Source organism: Elephas maximus, chromosome 15 (assembly GCF_024166365.1).
Source record: "Elephas maximus indicus isolate mEleMax1 chromosome 15, mEleMax1 primary haplotype, whole genome shotgun sequence".
Taxonomy (NCBI): Eukaryota; Metazoa; Chordata; class Mammalia; order Proboscidea; family Elephantidae; genus Elephas; species Elephas maximus.
This window is the reverse complement of record NC_064833.1, coordinates 36440049-36466820: the sequence shown is the minus strand read 5'-3', so window position 1 is coordinate 36466820 and position 26772 is coordinate 36440049. Positions and strand designations below refer to the sequence as shown.

Here is a 26772-nt window from a genome sequence, read left to right as displayed (position 1 = left end):
ATTTTGTAATTGAAACAAGCATTTATCACTAAGAATGAGCAAGACCGTTACCTAGATTGATTAAAAATCTAGTCTTCCCTCTTAAATAGCTGCATGTGCCCCCCCAATCTTTTAAGAGCATAACTTTCTAACTTTCTGGAAAAAAAAAAATTCTGTTGGCACATATCCTCAAAGAGGGAGTTTATTTGGGGTAAAGGAGAGTATTCCCTTAATTGAAAGCCACTTCTTTCTCAGGCTCATCCTATTCCTGCTGATGAAATGTGTGACAACTGTTGTGTCAGGGAATTAATGATATTCAATGTATAAAGAATGGGAAACCTGGATAGATGAATTATGCCTGTTTTTCAGCTCTTTCCAAAGTGGAGAATTGAAAGATTCCATAGCATCACACTTATTATGATATTAACTATGGGAATTTGATCAGATAAAAGAAACGTTAAATGAAATCCTCTGTCTAAACACTCATGTCAAGAAAGGCAATTTTAGTTATGCAGTGGTTTAGCATTTTGTTTTTTCTGCAATAAAACCATCAGATCAATAAAAAATTATGTTGCAGATTATTATTACACTGTGCTCACCATAGCTCTAATCGTAAATAATACAGCAGTTATCCCGGTTATATTAATTATAATTAGAATGCAGATAACGCAGACAGTCTTTTATTATGAGAGCCAAATCAATTTTCCAGTGTTATTCAGTGCAAGGTCACACAAAGTTGTGGGAGCTTTTAGACTTCTTATGAAATGGCCTGCCTGCCTGTGTGAGAGAAGGCTTGGCTCAGCTGTGCAAGACACATTGACTGGGAAGAGCATTGAAGTAATTACAGCCATGAACCCTTGCCTATGATGGAAGAATTTCATTTTATAAAGTAAGCGTAGCCATAATCCAGCCTCCTTTATGGTAGGAAGCCTTATAAATCTTTCAGAGGAGACCAAGTCTTGTGCTTAGTGGTGAAGAGGAAATCAAAATGCATTTGTTTGCTTTGTTCATTTCTCCTCATTGCCTTTTTGTTCTGTACCTTGCCATCATATTTTTTAAAGCCATTCCATATGTAATCATCTTGTAATGATAAAGGAAAATCACAGAACAACAAACTAGAAATACTTTGTGTTCTGTGTCGGTGGATTAGATATAGACTGACTTTATACACTGGCATATTAGGATTTTTGTGAAACAGGTTTGGTTAGTCAAGAAGAAGACAAGCAATGAGAAGAAATCAAGAGACTGTGATAAACATTAAGTTCAGAAGAAATCATATTATAGATGCTTTTACCATTGTCAAGGTGAAATAACAGATCTAGGCTCCCAAAACCTACAGAGCCCAGAGACCATGATCCAGAATTGACCCATATATCTAGGCACCAAAAGGAGCAGAATGGTAATTGTGGGCCCGCTGGTTGAGCAAAGCAATCTAATGGTGATGGATTAGAAGCTCCTGTGTTACTGATGCTTTTCTACTGGACAAAAACTCCCTTAGATGTTGGAGCTAAGGTTCAGCAGGTTCACAAAGTCAAGGGAGATCAGGCAGGTAACTCTGGGAGTGAAGTGAAAAAAAAAAAAAAAACACTAGTGCCGTGTGGGTTGGGAGTAAATTAGCAGAACTGGTAGAGAATGTGTCACAATGTAAGTTTGAATATTCATGACTAGCATAAAAGCATTTGTGTCCAAGCAAATTTAAATCACTGCTCTAATATATTTTTGGGATCAGTGTGGCCCAGAGGCCACCCGTGTTTGACCTCCAGCTCAAAGACATGCCTGTTCTGTTGGGAATTAAGAAACATAGTGCATCCAAGCCATTAGGAAAATTTCTCCTGAGAATTTGAACAAGCTAGTATGAGTCAGAACCAATTCAATGACAATGGGTTTGTTTTCTTTTTTTTTGGTTTTTAGTAGTATTAACAAGAGTGATACTAGCTAACACGGGAAATGGAGAAGGAATTCTGAAGACCAGAGTCAAGAAGTAATAACCAAATAATAACCAAGTAATAATCACTAATAGTAAGCAAAGAGCACCGGATGTTGTGGATAAAGATGCAGCTATACCACTAAAAATCCAGCTATACCACTATGGTGAACCGCTCTGAATCCTGGACCAGAACATAGAACTCAACAAGCTGGTTCCTTTAGGGCCCTGGGATCAGTTTGAGCAATGATCCCTGAATGGTTAGAAAGAAGGAAGGGGCCGCTTCAAACCCTTGAGCTTCTCAAATCCTTTACAAATAAAGGTGAGGTATGAATAAATAAATAGCCAAGTTACTGAAGTAAATGTTGGCAAAAGGAGGAAGTTCTAAATGTCAGGTCATTAGAAATTAGAGCAGTAGAAATAAATAGCAAAAATAATAAGAACCTTGGCTACTATTTTTTAAGATCTTTACATTTTGTTACATGTGATAGCACCTGTAGCAAAAATCACGAGAAGCTAGTACCCCGTTTTCTCCCTAATCAATTGCCTATGCCAGTAATAGAGAATTAGCTTTAATAATATAATCCAATCGAGTACATTATGTTGACCAGTCTTGTGCATTTCCACCCTGCACTTACTTTCACTCTCTCCGTTTTAAAAATGGCCTTTATGCCTCCTGGTCTGAATGTAGAGCAAAAAGGACCATCTGGACACCACATGCAAGAAAATCACACATCTCTAGGTTAAATGATACCCGAAAGGAAAATTTCTTGTCAGATAAGCTGCTGTGTACTTAGTCTGATAACTAATAAAATCACGATATGGTCATTTTAACCGGAAATCATCCATTTTTGTTCTTAAGTTTTCTCTCTTATCCCCACCTGCAGCCACCCTATAAGTTCTGCTCCTGTGCACTAGGACTCAGTGCAACCCCCAGGTTGTGACCGTGAAGCCATGGCGGCTGTGAGGTGTCTGGAAGCAAAGTGTGCTGAGCCATTGGCTCAAGCGGCATAATGTAGCGGAGTTGTACAATGACATAATTTTATTTCTCTCTGCTTTCTGGAGCCCTGATGGTACAGTGGTTAAGCACTCAGGTGGTGAATAATCGAAAGGTTAGTGATTCGAAACCACCAGCCAGCTGCTGCACAGGAGAAAGGTGTGGTAGTCTGTTATGGATTGAATTGTATCCCCAAAAATATGTGTCAACTTGGCTAGGCAGTGATTCCTAGTATTGTGTGATTGTCCACCGTTTTGTCATCTGATGTGATTTTCCTGTTTGCTGTAAATCCTGCCTGTATGATGTTAATGAGGCAGCATTAGAGGCAGTTAAATTGATGAAGCAGAACTCAATCTACAAGATTAGGTTTTGTCTTAAGTCAGTCTCTTTTGAGATATAAAAGAGGGAAGCGAGCAGAGACGGGGGACCTCATACTACCAAGAAAGTAGTGGCAGGAGCAGCGTATGTCCTTTGAGAAGCTCCTAGACCAAGGGAAGATTGATAACAAGGACTTCCCTCCAGAGCTGACAGAGAGAGAAAGCCTTCCCCATAGTCCAGTCAGTGAAATGAAGCACAGAGAGAAATCGGTGAGTTTGGAATTATGTCACTACCACTTGTCTGCAGGTGTGCCCTTAAATAAACTATTACTTTATTTTGACCGCTAGTATTCTCATCTGTAAAATGGGATATCTTTCCCGTTTAAGGATCAGATAGGAACATGTACACCAGAGGAGACTAGCTGAGGCTCTGTTCGTTATGAGCTGCCTGAAAACGTGGCATGCTTTACCCACAGTGAATTTATTCATTGTTATTATTGTTTTGTTTTGTTTTTTTAAAGAGAATACATTATACTAAAAATCATTGAGATTTGTAGCTTCTCTGAAAACAGGATGATCTGGCAACACTGGTCCTCCATTCCCACGTGGCCACAAAAGGCTATGACTAGCCCCTTCCCCTTTAAATCCTCCTGCGTCCTGCAGTTCATTTCAGGCCCCATCTGGCCTCCTTTGCCCATTTGTATTGCCTGTCTTCTCCCTGTAAGCATTTGATTTTGTTACATGTGATGTTTATAAAAGTACTTTTAGATTTTGCTGCAATGTTCTTGATAAATTACTCAATTTGGAGCCTGAAGAGCTGGTTTCAAATACTGACTCTTACACTTGGGTAAGACATGGAAACTTACTAGATGAGATTGATTTCCCTGTATGTGAAATGTTCATAATAATGGTGATATAATGGAATTATAAAAATTAATAAAACAGTATGTATAAAAGGTGTCACATAATTTGGTTGAAATTAATAGGCAACTGTTAGTTCATCTCTAAGGTAGCACTTTATTATGCTTAAAATTCAGGATGGGTTAAAACCAGATCTAATTCTAGATAAAACATGGTTAGTTGACATTTCAATATGGTTAAAATAATGTACCAAATATCTAAATAGGAGTATGATTTTACAATTGCATAAGTGGGGAGAGTATGGTAGACTCTGATTCTTCTTAACTGTTAATATCCTCATCTGTAAGTAGGATTAATAACCTTTCCAGGGAGAGCCTAAGACCTCTGGTACATATCAAGTTCTAATACATGGTAGCAAATTTTAATATTATCCCAAAGTTCTACCTAGTGCTCTATAACTGTATCAAAATATGAACTTACCTGTTGAGATCAGTGCACAAATTTGTGGTTCTTTACTGCTGAATCCACTTAGGTATTCTCTATTTAGTAATAATTGTATCATTAACATAGTCAATTATGAAATATAAACAAATATGCTATAGATGAGAAAAATAATTTGAACATTAAGCTGCCATCTTGGACACATTTTCTGAATAGTTCATATTTTGTTTTAAAAATTAAAACTAATGTAAATTTGGCCGAATAGGTGTTAGCAAATAAAAGCACAGTCCAATAGGACTTTCTGAGATGATGGAAATGTTTTGTTCTGTGCTGTCTGATATGGAAACAACACACCACACATGGCTCTTGAGCACTTGACATGTGGCTTTAATACTGAGCAGCTGAATTTTAAATTTTAATTAATTTAAATTTAAACAGCCACATATGGTTGGTAGCTACCATATTAGACAATATAGAATTCTGTAAGATCAGTTTATTAAGAAATAAGAGAAATATAAAACATGTCAGAAGAAAATAAGTACCATTGGAGAATAATAAAGTCAGGAGTGGAACTATGAGTTGTCCTCATGAAATGTTTTTAACCCTTTAGTGCTCTGCATTATTGAGGGTCCACAGGCGGCTTACCTGTGTTACATTTTCCATCACAAAATATTTTCCATTCAAAAAAAAAGAAGGAAGTGATTTGTTTTTATTTTATCAAAAGTGATTTTTTTATGTCAAGCTCCTGAGGAACAGATTTGATTTTCTTCAACAAAGCCTTGGTATCTACATTTATTTCAGTTTAGTCAATCTTGTGGCAACTTTTCTATCACGCCTTGAAACCAAGTAGAAAAGTAGATTGCGAACTTCAGCATTCCCCTTTTGAAAAGTTGGAATACAGTCTAACTCAAATAAGATCTATAAAAATACCTTTATCACAAAATTGCCATGCAGCTGATACATTTCTGTTGCCATGAAGGCTGGATGAACCCCGAAAACTATTGCTCTGAGATAATCTTTAAACCAAAAATATCCCCTGAAGTCTTCTTAAAACCAAACAGTAGTTTACGTTAACTAGTAAAAAATGTCTGCCTTAAGCATTAAGCTCTTTTAAGAACTATCTATATGGGATCAAATTGACAACAGCAACTTGAAAGATTAGATAAGAACCTATAGGAGGCAGTGAATTTGTGTTAATAGAGTGGGGGGGAAAGACTCAGAAAAGAAGGGCGAGAATGGTTGCACAATTCAAGCAATGTAATCAATGTCACTGAATGGTACATGTAGAGACTGTTGAATTGGTATATGTTTTGCTGTGTATATTCTAAACAACAACAAAATAAATTTAACAAAATCAGATTCAGTGTTGCTATAAAGTGAACTCATCACACTTGAAGTAATACACAAAATGAAATATTTCAGAGAAAATCAACCCTTTAGGCAGCTTCCTGTGACTTTATTATTTCCAAGTATTAGTATGAAAACTAGTTTTGATTTGGAGCCGAAACTCAACTGGAAAACTCCTACTGTCCCAGTGATTGCAATATTAATAAATGCCTTAAACTTTATCATATTTCTATAGTTCTGTACAAAGAAACACATCACATATTTTATCTCATTTGTCCTTACAACATCTCTATGAGGTAGGTAGGGGGCAAGTGTAATTAAAGATTTGATATGTCAGTTTTCCATTGTTATTAAAACACATTAAACTGAAATCTATTCAGCCTGCCAGCCAAGACCATTAAGCCATTCTTTCACTTATCAAAGTACCAATTACTTGATTTTTTTTCATTACATCGTAGTTTCTTTTCCATTTTCTCTGAAATATGCTTCATCTTCCATAGTTTTAACATTCAACTCTAGTAGTAGTACTTCTTGCAAACAATGTTTTAGGAGGAGGCTTCATTTTGTGAAATTTCCTTAATGACTCTTCTATGACCACCAATTTAAGTTCATGTGCAAGACGTTATGATATGAAAATAAGGACTCCTTTCTTCCAAGTAAGCAACATAACCTTTGAGTTATATAAAGGTAATATAGCTAATGCCAAACTTGTTTCTTGTCTCGCCTCGTGTTTTTGTTCTTTTTGCCTATTTAGGTCTCCCAAATTGTACTATGTGATAGATCAACTGCTCTTCAGACAAGTAACTATTCTCTCCCTATTATTAAAAAAAAAAATTAACAGTTATATTTAGTATACATTGTTGATGGGAAGATTTTTTAAATTATATATCTGGTGACCTTAAAGAAATTGGCTTTAAGGTTTTTCCATAAAACTTTATGACAATATACATCTTTTAGCTTTCATAACTTCTTTTCCATTAAGTATTTATTATTTAAAATCTTGACTAATAACTAGGAAAAAATTAGTGACTTCAATTTGTGTGGCACAGACTGCTAGTTGCTCAGGATCCCTTCTTCTGTGCACAGAGCTGGACCAAATTTCCCAGTCTCCTTTTTGGTTAGATGCAAACACATGATTGTTTTTGCCAGTGGAATGTACCTGGCAGTGATGAGAACTCCAGGCTATGTGCTACTCCGTGCCGTTTTTTCCTTCTTCCTTGCTAAACTGAAGATGACCCCAAGGTAACTTAGGGAAAGCCACATAGTGAAGACATCAGAGCCTTTACCAGCTGAGTCTTAGAATGGCTTTATGGAGGAAGGTCACCTTGCCACTCCATTCCATATTTAAGTGGTTGTGTGAAAAAGAAGTGTACTTCTATTGTCTTTGAGCTGTTATATATTTTGCGATCCATTTTTATAACTAGCCTGTGATAGCCTGGAAACCCTGGTGGCGTATGGTTAAGTGCTATGGCTGCTAACCAAGAGATGGGCAGTTCAAATCCACCAGGCACTCCTTGGAAACTCTATGGGCAGTTCTGCTCTGTCCTATAGGGTTGCTATGAGTCAGAATTGACTCGACGGAAGTGGGTTTGGTTTTTATGGTTTGGTATGATAGCCTGAGAACTATGGCTGCTAACCAAAAGGTCAGCAGTTCGAATCCACCAGGTGCTCCGTGGAAACCCTATGGGGCAGTTCTACTGTGTCCTATAGGGTCACTATGAGTTGGACTCAACTTGACTGCAGCGGGTTTGGTGTTTGGTTTATGATAACTACTGTACCACTGAAAATAAGTTTTACCACAAGAATATAAAGATTTAAGGGGAACTTGACAACTGAAAAAAGATATAAAAGTACTGGCAATGATTTCTTCAGAGAAATCCCATTGGCCATAAAGCATTAAGAAAGAATGAGAAAGCCAACAAGTCAAGAGGTTACTTATTTGGTTAAAATTGCCTAGAAATTTTTGAACAAGAGGTAAACCTTACAAGTAAGGGATTATTTATTCCCAGCCCTTATTTTTCCACAGCATGTGTCCAACCAATATAAAAATCATACCCAACCATCTTGCCTAACAGTTAGGCCACTGTAGCCGTTTATTTGGAATTAATTTTCATTTAAGTGAAAAAAGGAGATAAATTATGAAAATGAATACCAAAATCTGAAGCAGTGAAATTGGAGCATCGGGAGAAAATTGGATGCTGAACTGGAGTTCACGAATGGAAGGAAATTAGAACATGCTTGAAAGTAGCATGCTGAATTAGAAAATGTGAAAATTTAGTTTCATAAACGATGTAATAAGGGGGGATCAATCAAGGATTAGGAGCATAAAAGGAGCACATTATGAAAATGGACAAGAGAAAGAAATAAAAGAATACATAGTATATTGAATATAAATTTTTTAGCTCTAAGGGCTAGAAAGGGCAAAAAAGAAAATAAAGCTGAGTGAATTAATGTTGGCTAAAAGGGGTAAGTGGAATCAAAGGGGCTCTTACAATTATATCAGGTGAAAAAGAAACACTACAAAGTGGCTCCATAAATAACCGGAAAAGTAGATGAAATCAATAATGTATAAATGGTTGAACTACTCAACTTTAAAATGTTTTAACTAAAATAATGAAAGTTATAGAAAATTATTAAGTTATGAAGAGCCTATAAATATGGTTAATGATAGAATTCAATAAAAGAATATTGGAAAAATTAAACATAAGTTGATCAGGAGTCCTGATTGTATATATCTTCAGGACCAAAGTGATTTTACTAATAAGTGCACCAGGTACTTCTAACATATTTTAAAAAATCACAGATAATTAAGAAAATAGCAAAAAGTAAAAATAAAAAGGCAAAATTAAACTTGATGCCACCTTAAAAATACAGAGACATTTTATTGATCAGGAAAATTAGTATAGCAAAAAAACGAGTGCTGTCAAGTCGATTCTGACTCATAGCGACCCTCTGAGTATGAGATGAGAAAATTAGTATATCTGGTTTTATTCAAATAGAACATAACCTAATAAAAAGCCAAGAAGATATTATGAAGCCAAAAACTCTTAAGAAATAAATGTGTATGGAAAGGACACATCTTGCCCTCAGTACTAATTGCTTCATATTATGGAAACAGATGGGTGTGTGTGAGTGTATATACATACATACACCTGAAATTTCAGCAAAGCTTTACGTGAAAGATGAAATATCAGTTTTTGAAGGAGAAAGCAATACAAAATTCTGAGCAAGACGTTTAAATTTTCGATAACTGGTTATTTAATCTACAAACTATTCAGTTTCTTTTGTTGAAAATAAATTTGACAGCCTAGAAAACCTTTTGGACCCCATCAGAAGGAAGACATTATATATTCCTTTATTTATTATACATATATTCAAGGTATTGATTTTTGAATTGGCATTATATTCTAGACTCAGACAATAAACTTGTATCTTCCTGAATACATGACAATATTCTCATTATCTATCACGTACATAAAAAAATTAAAAATTTTTTATAGCAAATATAAATTACTCCTAGAAATATTTTATTAAGCTAAGTGCTTTAAGTGTTCAGCTGCTAACTAAAAGATCAAAGTTGGAATCTACCAGCCCCTCCTTGGAAACCAATGCTCTTATTATCTCCACTTAAGAGTTGACGAAAAAGAAGTTTACATGCAATGGCTACCAGGGCCAATCTTTCAGACCCAGAAAGCTGCTGTAGACCATACTTGGTGCCAGTCTACTCAGAAGGATCTAGGAGAGGAACCCTGGGTTTCAGCATTGAAAGTTCTTACCCAAAGGGAGTCTTTGAAGGAGTCCGTATAGCAGTTCATTCACCAGTCCATTTAGCCAGCCATGAGATGTCTTCTCCCCTCATGGCAACTTAGGTGTAAAATGCTACTCACCTTGGGAATACGTAGGAGTACCCCTGACTCATTAGCCTCATGATCACAAGAACTAGTAGCTCTTACAATAGTTCATACACAGAGTTTGCAGAGAGTTTGGTTACAAGAGTCAACAAATGCAGGAAAGCCCGAAGTGCGGCCTCCCTATCAGATATTCAATAGTTTATTTATAGTCCTTCTAACTCAGATGCAATTTATCGGTCAGTGGTCATTCTTATCATAACCAATTTTACCTAGTAATATAGTTAACATTCCAACTTTTTTTCAGGTTATCGGGGAACCAGTCTAGAGAGTTAAACTCATGTCAGTTTTGTACGCAGAAGGGAAAAGTGTTGTATTAACCTTTGCTTACTAGTAACTTTTTCAATGTTACAGGCCTGATAGGCAGAGGAGTCGGTATCTTAACCCAATCTATCTGACTCCGGTGCCCCAAAATGACATTCTTCTTACTCTCTCCTTGTTCCCCACTCACAGCCACACTAGCATTTCTTTTTGTTTTTCAGACACCTGAAGGTTACTCCCATTGCCTTGATTTCTTTGTACTCTCCCAGGCATGCTCTTTCCTCTGTTATTCACATAGTTTGCTACTACTTATCATTCAGGATTGACTCTAGTGCACGCTCCTCCAAGAGACTTTTTTGGCCACTCTCTCTTTTTTTGACCATCCCCACACTTCCTGGAGCTACCTAATAATTCTCTGTTGTATCATGATGTTTTGTTTCATTTTTAACACTTACGCTCCCTAGAAATATCATGTTTATTTATCTACTATATGTTTAACTTCTATTTCTCCCCCACAAAGATGTAAACCCATGAGGGCAGCATCTTCGAGAGACTTGTTCACTGTTGTTTCATTGGTGCCTAGAATAGTTTCTGGCGCACAATGGGCATAAAGTGATTAACTGGTTGAAAAACTACGTTCTTCTGCCCAGTGTATCTTACAAAGCTCGTCAACTTCAGAGAACTGTGTGAAAACATATTTTTTTGTAAATAACTATAGAAATACAAATTGTAATTTTTCCCCAGTTTTATAAACTAAACTGCCTTTAAGCAAAGCATCTAAGCAAAAGCCTAATTTTCATTCATTTTAAAAACATTTTTAGTATATATTATATACAATTCCTGCTGTTTTAGTTTTGTAGTGGACTCCAAAGAAACAAAATCAAGAATCTATTGTGACACTTGTCAAATTGTATCTTATTTAATTTTTTGCAGGTTCTCTGCACCTGGCCTATAAACTGATTAGGGCCTTGAAAAGTGTTTGATTGATTTTTATAACGCTAATATCTATAGGGAAACCCTGGTGGCATAGTGGTTACGAGCTGCAGCTGCTAACCAAAAGGTCACCAGTTCAAATCCACCAGGTGCTCCTTGGAAACCCTATGAGGCAATTCTACTCTGTCCTATAGGGTTGCTATGAGTCGGAATCGACTCGAGGGCAGCGGGTTAATGTCTGTAGGGTCACTAGGAGTCAGAATCGACTCAATGGCAACAGGTTTTTTTTTTTTTAAATATCTAGAAAGGAGTCCCTGGGTGGTAAAAAAGTTAAGCACTGCACTACTAACCAAAAGGGTGGCAGTTCAAACCCACCTTGACGTGCCATGGAAAACAGGCCTGGCGATCTTCTGAAATGTCACAGGCTTGAAAAGCCTACTATGTAGTGCAGCTCTACTCTGCACATCGGGGTCACCCTGAGTCAAAATCAACTTGACAGCAGCTAACAATAGCAACAATCCCTAGAACAGTGGTCTCAAAAGTCAGGTACATGTACCTCAAAGAAAGAAATTATTAGAACTTATACTTCTATAATATTTCATCACTACCCCTTTTTAATGCCTATATTTATATGTATTTCATAATGATAGCAGTGTATTCATGAAGTAGATTGTGTATTCATTTATAAATAAATATGCATGTGTGGTACATGCTCAAAATTTTGCTTGTGGATTTTACAGTTGCAGTTAAAATTTCAAAGGTCATTGCCATGGAAGATTCAGACACATAACAGGCATTCATTAAATATGTGTCTATATATAATTTTATTACTGAATCATATCAAATTCCTGCAAATTTGGATTACATAAATATGTAATTATATGCAGTATAAGTTAAATGCTTTATGTAAGATGCAGAAAACTGTATATCAGAATATAGAAAAAAAGATAACTTCTGCCTGTGGAAATCCAAAAGGTTGGTTTTGGCATTTGCCTTTGAATTCTGGACATGGCTTATTAAAGTCCAGAAAAGGACAATACTCTTTCTGGGACCTAGTGTGAGCAAATACAGAAAAACAAAACAAAGCCTCCTGGATTCAAGAAATGGTAAATGGTCTTGTATGGACGAACAGGTTAATGAGTAGCACAGTAAAGAGGAGCAATAGAAAGACAGCCCCAGAAGTGCGAAGGGCTTTGAATGCCCAGCTTTGAGTTTAACAGTAAACAGTGGAAAGCTAGAGACCGTTTTTTCCACAGAGCCATGATATGAAGGACTCAGCAGTCTACTTCTGAAAAACATTGGCCAGTGAAAACCTTATGAATAGCAACAGAACATTGTCTGATATAGTGCTAGAAAATGAGCCCCCAAGTTGGAAGGCACCCAAAAGATGACTGGGGAAGAGCTGCCTCCTCAAAGTAGAGTCGACCTTAATGACGTGGATGGAGTAAAGCTTTCGAGACCTTCATTTGCTGATGTGGCATGACTCAAAATGAGAAGAAACAGCTGCAAACATCCCTTAATAATCAGAACCTAGAATCTACAAAGTATGAATCTAGGAAAATTAGAAATCGTCAAAAATGAAATGGAACACATAAACATTGATATCCTAGGCATTAGTGAGCTAAAATGGACTGGTATTGGCTATTTTGAATCGGACAATCATATAGTCTACTATGCTGGGAATGACAACTCGAAGAGGGATGGTGTTGCATTCATCCTCCAAAAGAACATTTCAAGATCTATCCTGAAGTACAACGCTGTCAGTGATAGGATAATATCCATATGCCTGCAAGGAATACCAGTTCATACGACAATTATTCAAATTTACGCACCAACCATTAGGGCCAAAGATGAAGAAATAGAAGATTTTTATCAGCTGCTGCAGTCTGAAATTGATCGAACATGCAATCAAGATGCATTGATAATTACTGGCGATTGGAATGCGAAAGTTGGAAACAAAGAAGAAGGATTGGTAGTTCGAAAATGTGGCTTTGATGATAAAAACTGCCGGAGATCGAATGATAGAATTTTGCAAGACCAACTTCTTCGTTGCAAATACCTTCTTTAACCAACATAAACAGACTATACACATGGACCTCGCCAAATGGAACACACAGAAATCAAATTGACTACATCTGTGGAAAGAGACAATGGAAAAGCTCAATATCCTCAGTCAGAACAAGTCCAGAGGCCGACTGTGGAACAGACCATCAATTGCTCATATGCAAGTTCACGCTGAAACTGAAGAAAATCGGAGCAAGTCCACGAGAGCCAAAATATGACCTTGAGTACATCCCACCTGAATTTAGAAACCATCTGAAGAATAGATTTGACGCACTGAACGCTAGTGACCGAAGACCAGACAAGTTGTGGAAGGACATCATACATGAAGAAAGCAAGAGGTCATTGAAAAGACAGGAAAGAAAGAAAAGACCAAGATGGATGTTAGAGGAGACTCTGAAACTTGCTCTAGAACTTCAAGCAGCTAAAGCAAAAGGAAGAATTGATGAAGTAAAAGAACTGAACAGAAGATTTAAAAGGACAACTCCAGAAGACAAAGCAAAGTGTTATAATGACATGTGCAAAGAGCTGGAGATGGAAAACCAAAAGGAAAGAACACACTCGGTGTTTCTCAAACTGAAAGAACTGAAGAAAAAATTCAAGCCTCGAGTTGCAATAGTGAAGGATTCTATGGAGAAAATATTAAATGACGTAGGAAGCATCAAAAGAAGATGGAAGGAATACGCAGAGTCATTATATCAGAAAGAATTAGTCGATATTCAACCATTTCAAGAGGTGGCATATGATCAGAAACCCATGGTACTGAAGGAAGAAGTCCAAGCTGCTCTGAAGGCATTGACAAAAAACAAGGTTCCAGGAATTGATGGAATATCAATTGAGATGTTTCAACAAACAGATGCAGTGCTGGAGGTGCTCACTCATCTATGCCAAGAAATATGGAAGACAGCTTCCTGGCCAAATGACTGGAAGAGATCCATATTTATGCCTATTCCCAAGAAAGGTGATCCAACCGAATGTGGAAATTACAGAACAATATCATTAATATCATACACAAGCAAAATTACGCTGAAAATCATTCAGAATGGCTGCAGCAGTATATTGACAGGGATCTGCCAGAAATTTAGGCCGGTTTCAGAAGAGGCCGTGGAACCAGGTATATCATTGCTGATGTCAGATGGATCCTGGCTGAAAGCAGAGAATACCAGAAGGATGTTTATCTGTGTTTTATTGACTATGCAAAGGCATTCGACTGTGTGAATCATAACAAATTATGGATAACATTGCAAAAAATGGGAATTCCAGAACCTTTAAACATAGATCAAGAGGCAGTTGTTCGAACAGAACAAGGGGATACTCATTGGTTTAAAGTCAGGAAAGTTGTGCGTCAGCGTTGTATTCTTTCACCATACCTATTCAATCTGTATGCTGAGCAGATAATACGAGAAGCTGGACTATATGAAGAAGAACGAGGCATCAGGATTGCAGAAAGGCTCATTAACAACCTGCGTTATGCAGATGACCCAACCTTGCTTGCTGAAAGTGAAGAGGACTTGAAGCACTTACTAATGAAGATCAAAGACCACAGCTTTTGGTATGGATTACACCTCCACATAAAGAAAACAAAAATCCTCACAACTGGACCAATGAGCAACATCATGATAAACGGAGAAAAAATTGAAGTTGTCAAGGATTTCGTTGTACTTGGATCCACAATCAACAGCCATGGAAGCAGCAGTCAAGAAATCAAAAGATGCATTGCATTGGGTAAATCTGCTGCAAAGGACCTCTTTAAAGTGTTGAAGAGCAAAGATGTCACCCCGAAGACTAAGGTGCACCTGACCCAAGTCATGGTATTTTCATTCACATCATATGCATGTGAAAGCTGGACAATGAATAAAGAAGACTGAAGAAGAATTGATGCCTTTGAATTGTGGTGTTGGCGAAGAATATTGAGTATATCATGGACTGCCAAAAGAATGAACAAATCTGTCTTAGAAGAAGTACAGCGAGGATGCTCCTTACAGGCAAGGATGGCGAGACTGCGTCTTACATACTTTGGACATGTTGTCAGGAGGGATCAGTCCCTAGAGAAGGACATCATGCTTGGCAGAGTACAGGGCCAGCGGAAAAGAGGAAGACCCTCAACAAGGTGGATTGACACAGTGGCTGCAACAATGAGCTCAAGCATAGCAACAATTGTAAGGATGGCTCAGGACCTGGCAGTGTTTCATTCTGTTGTGCATAGGGTCACTACTAGTCAGAACCGAATTGACAGCACCTAACAACAACATTTTTTTTTTTTTTAACAGCAACAATGATATGTGCAAAGTGATGTTGCAGGGAAAAAAAACAGTCATGTGATGGCCTGGCTGGAAGGTAGAAAGACTGGAGACGGGGCGCCAGTTGGGGAACTACTACAAACAGTCCAGGCATGTTGTGAGAAGGGCCTGAGCTGTGATGGTGAGCATGGTGTCCTTTGGGGTAGGAATAAAAACCTATGAATGTAGGTACTAGAGAAAAAAAGTTTATTTTATAGACTCTGCTTTTCCATCATAAAAGTGTTGCATACTACCAGATTGGAGCAAAAGAAATGGGTCATACAAAGACATACTGATACAGTCTTCCATTAGAGATCCAGTTGGTGGCTGAGCAGTTAATCAGTGGAGAAACAGCAAAGCCCATGAGTGATAGCTTTCTCTCACACAAAATGACCTTGTATTGAAGGTCAAGTGTCATGTGCATTGGTGCAGGTTATCAGCCGGCTCCTTGGCAACTCTTGGTGCTCCCCAGGCACTAGATGGCATGTACGACTAAAGGACAGTCATAAAATGCATTTTTCTCAATTCTGGGAGCAATGCTGTGGTCTTCATTTCCTATGCCCCCAGGCAAGAGTGTTAGGACCTCTGCCAAGCAGCCCGTGCTATGTTATGTTTAAAAGAGGGTGGAGGAGGTAGAGCAGATGAAGTTGTTAATGACACTTCAGGTCTGTCTCAGTCATTTTTTTGTGTCTTCGTTCCACTACACTGAATGTCCAACATTTAGGAAAGTATAGCTAAATACACTGAGATACAGAATATAGACATATACACATAACAAAATTTAAAAATCAAGAATAAACTGGATATTATAATAGCAAATTTAACTTTAATATCTACGTTTACTTTTATTCAAAGTTTTGACCATATGCTCTGTCTATATATAGATAACCATAACATTTATTTGTTGTCATTAAATCTAACCACAACGTATTTTTTAAATGCTTGTACGTATAGTGCATTCATCTAAATTTTAAAAATCTCAATATTCTATTCTATTGATTTAAATAGTTTTGTTTCCTCGAGGTTTAAGCAATGCATGGAGGAGAGAATCACAAGCAAGATGCTTTTTGTTTTCTAAAAAAAACTCCTTAGTAGTAGTAAATGTGGCTAAATTTTCGTGAAGGATTCCGCCATAAAAACTTAAGTCTCTCATCTGTAAAATGAATACTTTAATAGTAACTCTTTATGTGTGAAAATAATGTAAGGTCCTTAGCACAGTGCCTGGCAGTTAATGAACATTCAATCAATGTTTGGTATTACCCATAATATTTCTGAGAATATGATTAAAACCACTCAATGCCTTTAGATCTCCCTTCAATTACAGTTAAATGAATTAAATAAATTAATTATACTAAATGATATGGTTCATTTTCCATTGGAGTAACTTGGACTTACTGCCAAATAGGTCATCTAATATAAAATTGTAATTTTATAACATTAGAGTTATCATTAAAACAATTCTTCATTTATTTAAATTAAGTACAAATTTCCAAGTTATATATCAGTGGCACTCTATCATATTGATAATAATGGCAAAATATCTAATATTTATTGAAGATTGTGCGTTGGGGCAGGGAGAATGTTTCACATGCATTATATCTCATTTAGTTTTCACATGCACTGTTTCTCATTTCATTTTTTAAACGAACCCTCTCAGGTAGGTGCTGTTTTTATCTTAATCAATGAGGAACCTTCCGGGGGATATCAGGATTTGAATCCAGGTCTGTCTTCACAAGATCAGTACCTTATCATTAGTTACATTGCTCTTATTTTGTAAATAAGTGGGGCCACTGTGAGCATCAGGCTGTCTTAGGTCATGCCCTAGGTAGTGGGTAGGAAAGATTGCCCACCTAGTCCAGTACTTCTTTCAAGAATCCTTACCTTTACATGCTCAAAAACATCCTCCTATCATAATCCTCTTTCTCTGACCCCTGCATAATAACATGGAAATTCAGCAGAAAATTGAGAATTTTCATTTTCTACTAGTTTGAAAAGGAAATTATAACCAGGAGAGAGCTTTATTTCTCAGCACTGATCTATAGGCTTGCTTCCTTGCATTCTATTTGCCATCACATTTATTCAAAATTACTTAGCCAGTTATTTATAGGAGAGTGTTCTTTTGCTAAATATATTTTTAAGGAACCGATAGTCTTTACTTAGCTGACTCATTTTTTTGAGTCCTCCTTTATCATCAGAAAACAAATACAAAATATTTTTATTCTACTCTGATTTAGTAACATTTATTGGAGAGGTAATTTAAAATTATATTCTTTTTAATTCTATTTTTTGTATTATAAACTAAAAATGACAACATGTTTTCATGACATTTCTGTGTCTAATTTTGAACCAGCCTTATTTTGAAATAGGACCAAGATCAATCAGACCTATATTTGTTTGTGAGAGCTAATTAGACCCTGATTCTCCTGAATTTCTAGTCAAGCTTCCGAAGTGATTCAGATTTTATGTAACAGCAAAGGCTCTTTGAAAATATAGCTTCATGAAGAATCTATTTGAATTTGTATTATTTGTTTACTGGAATTCACATTTATAAATTCACACATGCTGTTTTGGTTTTGTTTTGTTTTTTTTGATAGGTTTGTAGTTCCACTCAATGATCTAGCTCATCTGACTGTTTGGAGGCTGATAATATTTTAAGTGCAAATCAGATAAATAATTGGGATGTATTGATGAGCTCTTTTAATCGATCTGGATATGTATTTGATTACCACAAGTTTTGTAATTTACAACTGGAATAAAAGTAAGAATTAAACCAAATATGTATCCAGAATTTCAAGTGAACAAATAACTTCTGAATCTTTACTTAATTTCTCTACTTCATTTTCAGTAAGCACATGGTTATCTGCTAATCTGACAAATGGAGGATAATCCGAGTCTATGAAAAAAAAAATGAGATAAAACCAAATTCCTATAATACAAATGATGCAATCTTACAATGATACTTTATAGCGTCCACGTATGTCCCACCTACCTCCCAAATTTGGAATATTCAGACCATATTAAAGGTTCGAATGAGCCTTTAATCTTAATTATGTATTCTGCAGTATTATAAATGCTGAAGGATTACTCCTGATGTTTGGTATAATCTTACAGGGTGCAGATGTGGTTCCCTTTGGGTACAGGCCATCTTTACTGAACTAACAATTTCCATAAGGCTGTCATATTCTGCGTGGGAAGCAGATTTATAGATAGGTAATCCATGTAAGGTATTTTAAAGACAGCTTATTAAAGGATTGAGGCCTGCTGTTAAATTACGTGTGCTTTCAATTGCGATGAGGAGCAAACAGCATCAAGAAGTGCAGTAATTTAGCTAGGCCAGAGAAAGGCCTATTTAAAGTTTTGATGATATATTCTTTAAGCTCTAACTTCAAGCTCTTTTTGGCTTTGCATTTACTCCAACATAACTCTGTGTTCCCTTGTATTCAGTGTAATTTCCCCAGTAACCCTAAAGTATACACATTGAGGTGGATATATTTTTCTTCAAATTTATACACTGAGTTTATAATTTAAAAATTGTCTATTTCCTTGGTAGTCTGGATAGGAACACAGACTCTGTATTTTTTTGCTGTTGTTTAAATGTGAGTGGCTAAGGTATAGTTTCAGATTACATAATGTTTTCTGTTGTCTTTATGCCATGTGCCTCGTATGAATTCTGAGAGCAGTATGTAAAAACTGGATAGAAGAATATTTTTATCTTAGTTTCCAATTTTTGTTTTGTTTTGTATTTAAAAAAGTGGTGGGGGTGGGGAGGAGTTTAAGATGGTCCTTAAATTCATTTCAAATCTATGAGTCATATGCTTTGCTATGCTATGATATATTCCTGAAGTACATTAGTTTTCTCTTGCATTTCTCTGATATCTTCTACATTGCCTAATTTAGCTCTGTGCAAATGGTAGGTACTCAGTATAAGTCGTTGACTTAGCTTGAATTGAAATCAGTTCTAATTACGTTTAGATACTGCTTCTACCTGTCCTTTGATCATGAGCCAGGGTGTCTTTTCCAAGTTTTCACTCAATAATTTTTTTTTAATTGTAGTAAATATATGTGTAACAAAACATTTGGCATTTCAACAATCTGCACATATACTGTTCAGTGACATTAATTATGTTCATCATTTTGTTCAGCCATCACCCTTACACTTTCTGAAATTATACCATCATCCTTAACAGAGGACCAGATTGCTGAATGCTTAGGGGACATTAGGCTTCAGTAATCTGTTCCTGATCCCTGTATTTCTTGTTTTCCAGGCCAGGGACTCCCGAAGTGTAAGTGACACCTAGAAAGGCGGGAAGGGTGGAGGTAGAGGGGGCATCATCCCTGGTACATTTAGGGGATGACATTGGAGATTTCAAAGTACACATTAACCTTTTTAAAGCTCCAAGGTACAATATCCAAAGAAACATCTTTACTTTTCTTAAATTCTAAGTTATTGGCTATGGAACATTTGTTACTAGAAGTAATATTAGAAATCTCCTAGCCAAGAGACAAACCAGTACTTTAACAACATAAAATGGGATATATTAACTTGGATTTTTTTGATGCTTGGTTTAATTGCTACTTCATGACATTTTTATCTTAATAGAAATATGCCCAAGTCAGAATAATTTGGCTTAGAGTTTTGATAGCTTTTAGATATTATTGACAATTTTATAGAGAGACAAAAGCTAAAATGAAAAAAAAACACTCATGAGGAATTGAATTATAAAAATAAAAATTAGATAGTTCCCCTGAACATAATCATTTATTTATGCAGTTAAAATATTTAAAATTGTATGGCTCTTATTGTAATTAGATTACAAAGCTTCAATTTTAATGTTGTTTAGATTACCTAAACACTGATATTTTCATCTAGAATATTTTTCCAGCTGGAATATTTCTATTTTCTTTTAATTCCCATACAATCAGAATAGTGCCGTTTTCTTTTCTCCTTGATAGTTTCCTATGAGGGCCTGAAGAAGGATGGCAAGATGCTATTTTAATATATTAACCTAAGCCAATGGATTTTAGAACTTGCAAGTAAAAATGAATGCATAAGTTATTTAAAAGAGAACTGCAGTTTAATTTACCTAATGTCAAGCATAAGCAATATTAAATCTATTTGAATTTAATTGCAAATTTGGGTCTTTCTATAAGGTGTAATTATCAGAACATCTTGCCATTAAAATTAAGTGTGAGTGAATTTTGACATATTCACTTTCCTTTGTAATAAATGAAAGGTGATATTTTTATTTTGAAATATTTATAGTGTAAATTACTGAAATGGTATTTCTCTTCATTCTAATAAATCTGTTTTTACAAAGTGCTAGAGGTTAATGGCTAGATTTTAAATTGCATTCCATTTTGATAATAAGTGGATTTCCAAGAGGAGATGATTTTATTAAAGGGATTTTGGTCACTCTGATTCTCTCTTTATAAGAGAATAATTCATATTTGTACAAATTCAAATGTAAAACATGAAGCCTCATAGGTATTTTTAAACATAGAGTTATGAATATTATTTTTTAAGGACTTTGTTTTTTCTAAAATGACACAGTTCTTTTTTAAGGCTCTTTTTAAAAATGTATCTTCCTACAAAAATTGGATGTTTTCCTCATCTTCATGTACCACCTCTCAGAAGTGAATAATGGCAGTGATTCCACTGGAAATTAACTGTGAATTAATGCTCTGTAACTGTGATCAAATATTGATCAGTTTTTCTTATTTTGTGCATGGTTGCAAAGTGAGAAATATAATGCAAACTCTCAAATAATTAATTTAATCACATTGAAAAAAATTAAACCCAGCTACACAAAAGCATAAAATAAAAATACCTAACACTCGTATTCTGTCAGTGTTATTTATTATTGTCCTATACTAATTTTGTTTTTGTCTCTGAGAAATACGTTTTAAAGAGCAGTAATTTTAGGAATTTTTTAAAGGTTCTTCTAAATTCAGGATTATTACTGAAAAATGAAATGTAAATATCTAGATCTTTGATAACAAAGTAATTAAAATGTATGGTTTTGCCTACTGTGTATAATAAGGGCTTATATTTGATCAACCATAAAAGTTATTTAATCATTTTAACCTTGGAATACTACCCCACAAAACACTACTTGATGGAAGTTAGCTGAGACGCATTAGAGTATCAAAACATCAAGTCGGCAAAGCAAGAGGTCCCAGAAAAATCAACCCTAGCTTATTCTCCCATAATGCTATAGCAGGTTGCGTGGCAACCACTGGCTGTGGATTTTGAAGTTACTTTATCCGTATTCAGTGAGGAAAGACTTAGCCTGAAATGATTCTAATAATTTTTAGAATTAATCAGGTATTCAAGAATTATTTTAGCAGACATTTTCTGGGCTTCTACAACTTAGAAATAAATGTGTACTTGTCTGGTACACAAAATAGCACTGGTTCCTGGTTTCCTAGTTATTTGATTAATGATACATACTAGATACCTGCTGATAGATTTGTTACATCCTGTAACTTGTGTTAAAGCTGGTTACTGTCCAGAATTTCAATGTGACTTATTCTAAGTGCCTTCTTATTAACTCTATCACTGTCAGTTCTGACATGACATCATGTTTTTAAATTTTTTATTATATTTTATTTTTGCTGTAACCTGCCATTACCTTGTATGAGTACCTCCAGAGTTTTATAGCAGATAGGGTTTTTTTTCTCTTTTTTTTTTGATGTTGTTGGTACTTTTAAGAATAATTAAATAGTAATAAGGTTTATTAAGTGGACCACATTTTAGATTGGATAAGGAAATAAAAAACATTTCTCATTTTCACCTTTTGTTTTTCATAATTTTATCTTGAAATGGAAGTAGAGAAACAATAGAGTTGCCTATAACTAATGTTTAAAATATATTTGAACTTATATCCTATTCGAATTTTTCTCAACTTGGCAAAAGGTAGAAATTTCTGAAATCCGATTATGAAGTCAGTTCTGTTAATATTTCTCTGACTCAGTAATTAGGAAGAGCTTTGTAAAACATTTGATCTTATTATGTGATATTTCCTACATTTTAAACCCTGGTGGCATAGTGGTTAAGAGCTAAGGCTGCTAACCAAAAGGTCGGCTGTTCGAATCCGCCAGGTACTCCTTGGAAACCCTATGGGGCAGTTCTACTCTGTCCTATATGGTCGCTGTGAACTGGAATCGACTCAACGGCAATGCGTTTGGTTTGGGGTGGTAGCTTGTATTTTCTTTCTATCTGCTATTAATGCTGAATGAACTAGAGTTATTCTAGAGATATAATACACAATCTATCTGTGAATAAACTCTGTGTAAAGTAGTCCTGTGTAGTCAAGTTAAAATAAAAATATGTTTGAATAATTGAGGCAGAAACACTTTCAAATACATTTGCTAAACAAAAGATGGAAATAGGTAACAAGCCATCTTCAATGTGTCAATCCATATCTAAACAGCAGTAAAATGGTGGTTAAGATATGTATAACTTAGTGCTACAAAATATGTGTCTGCAAGTTCATTCCTCAAGGATGGGTGAATGTTGTCTGAAAATATAGCCTTCACGGTGATGATTGTAAATTTACAACTGTGAAGAAACTGTGTGTCAACAAGGAATTGCAGTCATTTTAGAAAAATGAAGTTTTTTTTTTCTTGAGCCAAAGGTATTTTCTTTTCAGCGTAAACAAGCACCAGTCAGACATCCCGGTTTTGATTTCCTTGCACTGTAGCAAGCTTTCATTCTACTGTTTTTCTAGACTTTAGTTGATTTAACTGGTGATCACTTATTTCATAATCAGCCGTCTTGGTAAAATGTAACATAATTAAAACATCTCGGATTGTGTGACATTTCACAAGCAAATTCAACCGGGATTGGTTATCAAATCACAGCTGTAGTATGAATAAATCTGGCAGACAATGTTGTTCATTATTTGACAGGAAGTGTCTGCTCAGCTTCTTAAAAGGGCCGCTTCTACGTTTGTTTTATGTATGCTTTTTTTTTTTTTTGCTTTGTTTTCATTTGTTTTGAAAAACAAGTTTCCATCTATGAGCATCCTCTATGCATTAATTTTAAAAGATAGATTTCAACAGATAATAGCTATGGCATTAATAACGACAATATACAATTACAGCATAGTTATCACCTTTATTATAAGAGGTTTATCTTTGGCATCAAATGTAAGTGAAAGTAACTTTGAAAGTCATGAATGGCCCTGCTGCACAATGAAATGGGGTGGCAGTGACACTTGATGCTGTTGCTCTCTGGTAGCTTTTTCACTTCTATCTTTTCCAAGGCATGCTTCAGTGCAATTTTTTAGTTGCAGAGTTTTCCTCTCAGATTTGTGAACAGGAATTTTCCCAAGAGAATATTCTTTAATGGTAAATGAGGTACCCTAGTGCCAAGTTAGGAGCCCCTGGGTGGCATAAACAGTTAAGCACTCCATTCAAGACTGGAGGTTTGAATCCACCTAGAGGCACCTTGGAAGAACGGCCTGGTGATCTGTCTGTGAAAGATCACAGCCATTGAAAACCCTATGAAGCACAGTTCTACTCTGAAACACATGTGGTTGCCATGAGTCAGAATCAACTCAACAGCAGTTGGTTTGTTGGTTGGTTTGTGTTGAGTGCCCAAATTATGTCTTTTCTTGTACCAGAAGAATTCCAGTGTTGCAATATGGTATATGAAGGAGTTGATCTCACCCCTTCAGCCATAGCAGGGTACACATGTGTATCAAGACATTTGGAAATCCACATCAGCCCTTCCACCTATTTTTCCTAGTTCTAGAAGAATCCAGGTCATGGATTTGCGAGCAGTCGAATATTTTGGCCTTGTGCCTTGCTCTCACTTCTGACAACCAGGGCAGCAGCGGGAGGATAGGAAGTGATGGCACTCCCTTGCTTTTTGTTTCACTCTGACATTTTTCAGCCAAATGGCATAAATGTTAGAACAGAAGGTAAGGACAGGCAGAACTCATAAGAAACTTGATCTAATATTGTCTAAAATAATTGTTCTAGCTATTTAACACTCCTTCAAAGGGAAAACAAACAAAAACCATAAGAATAATAAAGGAATGGATATAACTTGGACTTCATTTTTTTTCCAAGCAGCTCATAATCTACTGAGAAGGTAATTGAATAAATATTAGCATATTGCTAAGAACCAATGAGAACGAATCACATTTAGGAAAATCATTTTAGATAAGTAGAAACAGTTCTTTTAATAAATAATGGTGCATATATTCCTTGTGCTTTCCAGGTTTTTCAGTTGGTGTTAGAGAATGAACCAATCCAATTTTAAGGGCAAAATATGTAAAGTTTGATTAGTGGCTATATACTATGTGTAGAATATAAGGGAATAAATAAATATGGATAATCATGTTTAAATGTTATTGAATGAGTATTATTTATTGATGTACAGAATGAACAAATCATTCGTCCTGTCCGTAACATATATTAAGCACTCACTAGCTCCTTGGCACTATGCTTGCCGCTGTCCACGCAAAGATTCGCACTTTAGATCGTGTCCTTCAGATATTGAGAGTAAAATTGAACAGACAAATATGGAAACATAAATTACAATGAAATATATTGGGGAGAAAATCTGTAGCATGGAAACAAAAAGGACAGTGGCACTAACTACTTGGAAGGATTTGGCAGTAATTGAAGAAAGAGCATTTGCTTTGTAGGGAGAGAAAGGAAAGGCATTCCAACTATAGGAACAGTATGCACGAAGGCACAGTTTTATAAGGGACTAGCCTGTCACTATGATCAGAATTGACTTGATAGCAACGAGTGTTGTGGTTTTTTTGATAGCTTGTCTAGAAGGAGCTCTGGTGGCTCAGTGGTTAAAGTACTTGGCTGCCATCTGAAAGGTCGGCTATTTGAACCCACCAGCTGCTCCATGGGAGAAAAGATCTAGTGATCTGCGCCTGTAAAGATTTCAGCCTGGGAAACCCTTATCTACTCTGTCCTATGGTTAGCTATGAGTTGGAATCAACTCCACAGCACACAACAACGACAACAACCTGTCTAGGAAATGGACAAAAGTTCAATACCTATGCCAAGGAATAATTTTTACATTTTACATTAAGCATATCAGTATAAAAATTATTCCTTTGTATGGAAACCCCGGTGGCATAATGGTTAAATGCTACGGCTGCTAACCAAAGGGTTGGCAGTTCAAATCCTCCAGGCATTCCTTGGAAACTCTATGGGGCAGTTCTACTCTGTCCTATAGGGTTGATATGAGTCGGAATCGACTCGATGGCACTGGGTTTTGGTTTTATAGGTACACTATCTTAATTGTTCAAGGAAATATGCCTCAGGTAATATTTTGAGTCATATTTTAAAAGTGTATGTGTGTGCGTGTATGTGTAACCCAGTTCTGAATCTCCTTCTTGTTGTTGATTGCCATCGAACTGATTCCAACCCATGGTGACCCCATGTGTTACAGAGTAGGACTGCTCCACAGGGTTTTCTTGGCTGTAATCTTAATGGAAACAGATCCCCAGGCTTTTCTTTTGTAGTATTGCTGGGAAAGTTCAAACTACCCACTTTAGGTTAGCAGCCAAATGCAAACTGTTTGCACCGTCTAGGGACCCTCTGAATTTTCCAAAGGCTCTAAAATTGTTAAATTAGCTCTACCTTGATTCCGCCTTACTAAAAATTTGGTAGAAACAAAACTGGGCATATTCCTCTCCTTTATATTTAAAAATTTAGGTTACATTAAATCAACAACAATTATAACAACTATCTTTTCTACGTCCTGAATGTGTCAGGAAATTGGATGTAGTTTCGAGGACTGCAGGGTGTATGAAACGTCATGCCCCCTTCTGTGGCGAGAGTTCTAGCTTGTTTGATTTGATATCTTAGATTTCAAAGCCATGGTTGCTTCAGTGCTCTGAGGATGAAGAAATAATTAAGCTAAAAAAAAAAAAATAGATAATGTTAATGAGGTAACCGACTTCCTCCCTCCACCCTACCCCTGCCAAGGTGAACAGATCCCAGTTTCCTTAGGAAAGAATATTATCAAAACATGTTGGCTCTTCAAGCTAGCCAAGTTTAGCTTGCCAGAAAGAAAATAGGTGGCTGGTGTGTTGCATTTAATTTGGAAGGCTGCAAGATTCCAGTGACATATTTACCTCATTTACCTAGATGATATTCTAATATTTATTAGGTCATTTGAGAAACATCTGCAATACTTAGATAAGATGCTCTGTCTCACCAGGGAAAGTGGACTACAATTCAACTCCATGAAGTACTGTATTCCTTGTATGAATCCCAGTTCATTTTCTGATGAGGTTTCGTCTTGACCATTTAGCTCAGTTGGTTAGCACATAATACCAGCGAGGGTCAAGTTGCACGTTGGAATTTCCTATGAGCCAGTTAGTCTCCTCGCACTGATTTGTGGCTGCAGCCCCTTTACCTCAGGCAACCTGGTCAAATGGAGGACAAGATGAGAGGATCAAATGATCATGGATGAGGAAGTGTT

At 36.1% G+C, this 26772-nt stretch overlaps 1 protein-coding gene across 4 annotated transcripts in view; it reads left to right on the top strand.

The window, feature by feature from the left end:
• ZFPM2 (zinc finger protein, FOG family member 2) overlaps positions 1-26772 on the top strand; it is a 530635-nt gene that overhangs the window by 406599 nt on the left and 97264 nt on the right. The window lies entirely within an intron of this gene.